The sequence below is a fragment of the Triticum aestivum genome, chromosome 5B, assembly GCF_018294505.1.
Source record: "Triticum aestivum cultivar Chinese Spring chromosome 5B, IWGSC CS RefSeq v2.1, whole genome shotgun sequence".
Lineage (NCBI taxonomy): Eukaryota > Viridiplantae > Streptophyta > Magnoliopsida > Poales > Poaceae > Triticum > Triticum aestivum.
The window spans coordinates 465,750,637-465,756,731 of NC_057807.1; the positions used below are offsets into that span (position 1 = coordinate 465,750,637).

At 56.2% G+C, this 6,095-nt stretch overlaps 1 pseudogene; it reads right to left on the minus strand.

Moving 5' to 3' along the window:
* Positions 1 to 331: 331 nt before the first annotated feature.
* On the minus strand, positions 332 to 2,756 carry LOC123112517 (crooked neck-like protein 1; annotated as a pseudogene).
* Positions 2,757 to 6,095: the final 3,339 nt, after the last annotated feature.

The window sequence follows — 6,095 nt, forward strand, 5'->3', positions numbered from 1 at the left end:
AAATCATCTTCTTGAGGTCTGACTTTACGAGGCCTTGGAATTGAGCCTTATATGCAGAACTGGCAGAGTACATTCCTGACGCTTCGTGCTTCCACTTAATAGTGTCTCTTGTGTGTTCTTAATCCGGATGTCAGTCAGGGTTTGGACGCGCATGGACACAATACCATCAAGCGGCCACTGTAAACTCCAACCTATTCAGGCGACTTTGAAAGTGAATATCTGCAGAGTGTTCACGTCTCACATTTGAATTTTGAATACGGTTCAGAGCCTATAGCAGTACTGTTAATTAACGTTATGTCAAATGGTAATCCTTCTGATCTAGATTAAATGGTGAAACTGAATACAGCAGGAATATCAATCAACAAACATTCAAACTGAGACTACAGGAATAAGAGTAAGAAATGACAATTGGCAACCAACAGAATGATGTCTACGTACTGTTTCCAAGTTGCAATCCTACAACTATCTAGATTAATTGTGAAACTCAACATGTCGATCAAACAGTCTTCTCTCCTTCCAATTGTAAGCAGCTTCCAATATCTTGAGGTTCGACGCCGGCGTGACTTCATCAGGGAAGATATAATCAACGTACCCCTCGTACGCAATTTTGGAGCCATCGTCTGTGGGCAGTGGTCTCTTCCTCTTCACTTTCCTTGGCGCCTTCTTCTGCACTAGGGCGACATCACCAAGATCACCAAAACCCAACTCTTTTTTGAGCCATTCTTCCAGGAGCATTGCTCTTTCTTCCTTTAGCTCTGCAGCATTGGTCCTGAAATAGTCGAATGCCCTTTCAAAGACAGCTCGACACATCCGGACCCGCTCGATCTGCTGTTCCTGGTAACCAACATCATTCTTATTCACCTCACTTCCATTGTCTTCTGCCAAGCCAGCCGAGGCCTCGAATTCGGCGTAGCTGATCCATACCTTCAGATGCTTTGTTCTATCAAGCAGTCTCTCGTAGAGTTCCCTTGCCCTACCAAACTCACCTTCATCAATTTCAAACTGCAAGTACTCCTTCCAAAGAACCTCAGGCGTATCAAGGGATGGCTGTGCGATACCAAGCTCATATACTGATCGAGCGCGGTCAGCCTCGTGAAGGTTCTTTTCGAGCTCAGCATACTTCCTCCAGGCATAACAGTTTGCTGGAGACCAATCAATATACTTCTCATATAGAGTTCTACAGCGGTCGAAACTGCCGAGGTGAAGCTCGATCTCAATGTACTCCTTGAATAATTTCCCCTTGGGCACCATACCTATTGCATTGCCGAGAATCCGGCGTGCAGCCTTCATGTTCTTCTGTCTTATCTCAAACTGCGCAGCCATCAGCCACAACTTCGCAAATGTAACCTTCTTGTGCGGAATGAGTTTCAGACACGCCCTATAGACCTCCCCGGTCCTCTCCATGTCCTGTGCATCAAGTTCCTCATACAGAGCATAGTTTATCCAAAGGTATATATATGTCTGCCAGTACCGCTTCTCTTGTGCAGGGGGAACGTTTGCGATAGCCCTCTCGTACACATCCCTTATCCTGTCCTTATTACCAGCGCTCTCCTCCAGCCTGATGTAATCGAACCATGAGTCGTAATTGAGGGGGTTCTTCCTCACGTCATCTTCATATTGGAACCTTTGCTTGCCCACAATGGCTTCCTCAATCCCCTCACGGTCACCAAATCGTTTCTCAAATGCCAGGAACTTCCTGTAAAGGTCCTCAGCCTTGCCCTTCGGCACTCTGTCAAGTGCATACTTGTATATCGCACGAGCCCGCTCCACCTCCCGGCGTTGTTCCTCGAACTCAGCAAATGCTACAAACACAACCTCCACGTCTTCATCATCCACAAGCTGTTCCGATGCATGCTCATACACGCGCCGCGCCCGCTCTACTCCTCCATGTTTCATCTCGAACTTGGCGTATCGGACGAACGTGTCGGGCCGTGGGTGCTCGGTGACAAAGCGCTCATAGATCGCCCTTGCACGTTCAACCTCCCCATACCGCAGCTCAAATTTGATGTACGAGCTCCAGGCAGCAATGTCCGGACGCCATCCCATCCAGCGCTCGAAGAGCAGGCGAGCATTGGCGATGGCGCCAAGCAGCTCCTCCATGTGGATGTACTTGTGCCACAGCTGGTCGACGCGGGGGAGGAGCGAGACGGCGCGGTCGCAGACGTTCCTCGCGTGGTTGACGCACCGGCTGCGCATCTCGAACTCGGCGTACTTGAGCCACAGCGCGTGGTCGCGGCGGGCGGCGTCCAGGTCCAGGGCGCGCTCGTAGACGGAGCGAGCCCGGGCGAGGTCCCCCTGCCCCTCCTCCCACCGAGCATACTTGACCCACGCCGGGATGCCCCCGCGAGTGACGAGGCCTTCGAATCTCTTGCGCTCGCCGAGCCGGTAGTCCGCGAGCTCCTGGGCGTTATCCTCTGCCTGGGCGGGCGGATCTCGGGCTCCTGCCTCTCCCGGGCCTCCCGGAGGATCTGCTCGGCGGTGATCTGGACCCCCGCTGGCGCCTTGTTCTTCACCCGCGTCGCGCGGGGGAGCCTGACCTCCGTGTCGCGGTTCGTGAGGAAGCCGAGGCTCGCTTGGTCCGCGCCGCCGCCTCTGCGGGTGGTGAGCGCCATGGCCGGTCGCTGGTGTTTGTGCTAGGGTTAGGGTGTCGGGAGGAGAGGGATAATAGGGGGCCGGTGGAAGGAGGCCGCGCGAGGGGCGGGGCAGATCGGTCGAGCACACGAGCGTCTCGTGGAGTCGTGGCGCTCGATCGAGTCTCGTAGTACCGCCGTTCAGGTTCTTTTTCGGGAAGAACTTTTGCGCGTAAAATAGGAGAAAAGGGTCCGAAACAAACATGAACACGGTTTGGGACTCGGGGGTTGGGACAACCCGGCGCTGCAAACTCAACCCCTGACAGACCCGTCAAAAAAAACTCAACCCTGACAGCGCGTCCTCCTTACGTTCTACTCGTAAAATATTGAAGTTTTAGGTTTGTCACTAGCAAGAGAGCCCATGCGTTGTAACGAGAGAGAAAACATAACGCACACTCTTAACCCAACAACCATCACCCAAGATCATAATAGGTCCATCTCCTTTATTTTTGTGAGGCATCATATTTGTGTTAGAGTACACTGTATATACGCCGTACATGTGAGTGCGTGTGATCGTGGGACACGATCAGTGTGTAGTGGCGCACGATCGCCTCGGCTGTGGCCTTCTGTAATCTGTATATTAACCCCAGCCGATGAGCTAATGAATGTGCGTTGAGTCTCATTGCTTCTCCCTCAAACATGGTATCAGATACCCCTGACCCGATCAATCCCTTTGCTCCGGTCCTCGATCCCTCTTCCGCTGCCATCGGCGATGCTCCTCCTCCTCCTGCACCTGACGGCCCTGCCGCTCCCGTCGCCCCTGTCCCACCTCCTCCTGCGATCCTGCCCGCCGTGCTGGTTGCCGCTTCGCCGCCAACCGTCGTCGTGCCGCCAGTCACTACTCTCCCCTCGCCGGTCTTGCAGACGATCAACATCCGCCGGCACGTGCCTGTCACTCTGGATCTCCTCGCCGGCAACTACGCGCAGTGGCGCCGCCACTTTGACACGGTCATTGGCATGTTCGGGCTACGCGACCACGTCGACGCCGACGCCGTCCAGCGCCCCGACGATCCCGAGTGGGTGATGGCCGACCATGCCGTCCTTCACTGGCTCAACACCACCGTCGCGCCGGACCTCCTCGACGCCGTGATGCAGAACGAAGACACGACGCTCACCGTGTGGGCGGCCATCGACGGCATCTTCCGCGACAATCAACTTGCCTGCGCCGTCTACGTCGACGCCGAGTACCCCGCCGTCGTGCAAGGCGACATGACCATCATGCATTACTGCAAGAAGCTCAAGTCGTACACCGACCAGCTGCGTGATCTCGGCCAGCCCGTGGACGACACTCAGCAACTCTTCCATCTCCTCCGCGGGCTCGGGCGCCAGTACCACGGGGCCATCCCGCACCTCACGGCGCGGACCCTGCTTCCCTCGTTTCTTCAGGCGCGCTCCTTCCTCCTGCTTGAGGAACTTCGTGCCGAACAGAGTGCGCGCCAGCAGGGGGCGCACGCCCTGGTCGCCGGGCGCGGCGCGGGCGTTCCTCCTCTGCCCCCACCTGCCTCGCCACCGACGCCGTCCCCGCCCTCCTCCGACACCGGCACCTCGCGTGGACGTGGCCGCCAGCGCCGCCGCGGTCGTGGTGGTGGAGGCGGCTCTCCCTCGGCCCCGTCTGGCGTCCCACGCCCGGGCGGTCTTCCTGCTCCTGCTCCAGGAGCCAACTCCTGGACTGGGCTCGTACAAGCCTGGCCCATGCTGTGGCGTGCTCCGGGGGCTGGCGTGCTCGGCCCCCGCCCCGGCACTCCACACCAGCAGGCGATGTTCGCCGCTCCCCATGCTCCAGCCGCGAGCGCGTACAACTACGGCTACGGCTCCGCTCCGCCACCTCCAGGCTATGCCGCGCCGCCTCCGTATGGCGCCCCTGGTGGACCGGTCGCGCCGTACCAGCCCCTGGACATGGCCTCGCTGCAGGCCACCCTTCACAGCGCCACTGCCGGGCCGTCTTCCTCTGGCGGCTCCTCAGACTGGTATATGGATTCCGGCGCCGCGTCTCACAGGACCGACTCCCCTGGTAATCTCCACACTATTTATCCTTCCAGTTCTCACTCTCACATTATCGTCGGCAGTGGTGAGCACCTGCCCATCACGCACACGGGTGTAGGCTCTCTCATCACCGGCACTTCTCCTCTCCAACTGCGCAATGTGCAACTTGCTCCATCTCTTATCAAAAATCTTATGTCTGTTCGTCAGTTATGTCGCGATAACCCTGTTACAGTTGAATTTGACTTGCTTGTCTTCTCTGTTAAGGACCTTCGAACTAGGGCGGCGATTCTCCGATGTGACTCCCCCGGTGATTTGTATCCTGTCGCAGCTTCTTCCCCGGTGCACTCCCCGTTCGCTGGCGTTGCTGCTGTCGATCTACTTCATCAGCGCCTTGGGCACCCTGGTTCTGCTTCAGTTCAGCATGTTGCTAGTCAGCTTCAGTTTAGTTTCAGCAAGTCTGCATTACATCTGTGTGATGCCTGTCGCGTAGGGAAACACACTTGTTTACCTTTTCATCAGTCCAATAGTTGTACATACTTTCCCTTCCAATTGTTACATCTTGATGTATGGACCTCGCCCGTTGTTAGCATCTCGGGTTATTAGTTCTACTTGGTAATTCTCGATGATTACACCCATTTTGTGTGGACTTTCCCACTGAAACACAAGTCTGACGTGCCTCTCATCTTGCGTGCCTTCTTTGCATATGTGCGCACTCAGTTTCAACTACCCATTTTTTCTCTTCAGACTAACAACGGGCGTGAATTTGACAACGCTTCTTCCCGTGATTTCTTCGCAACGCATGGCGATGTCCTTCGTCTCTCCTGTCCTTACACCAGTCAGCAAAACGGTAAAGCAGAACGCATTCTCCGTACCCTGAATGATAGTATGCGCACTCTCCTTCTGCACGCCTCCATGCCACCTCGCTTCTGGGCTGAAGCCCTCAACACTGCTACCTTTCTGCTCAACAGACGACCCTGTCACACCAGCACACCGCGCACACCTCATGAATTGCTGCTCGGCGTCGCTCCTGACTACGGCCATATCCGCGTGTTTGGGTGCCTTTGCTACCCCAATACCACTTCCACCGCACGTCACAAGCTTGACTGTCGCTCCACTGCGTGTGTGTTCCTGGGTTATCCCCCTGATCACCGTGGGTATCGGTGTTTTGATCCTGTCTCGCGGCGCATGCTCACTTGTCGTCATGTGTATTTCCATGAAGACATCTTCCCCTTCGCCACTACACCACCCACCACTCCACCTGCAGCTGCCCCTGTACCACCTGCGGCTGCCCCTGTTTTGCAGGTTCTCCATCGCCCTGCTGTCCCTGCTGCGCCAGGCCCGGTCGCCGTGCGTGAATCGCCGCTTTTAACAAGGGCCGCTGGATCTTCGGTGGACCGCTCGGATCTGTCAGACTCGCGCGCGCGCTCGGTGCGTTCGAACGAGATCGTCCGATCTCCATCGCACGGCTCTACTTCATCGTCT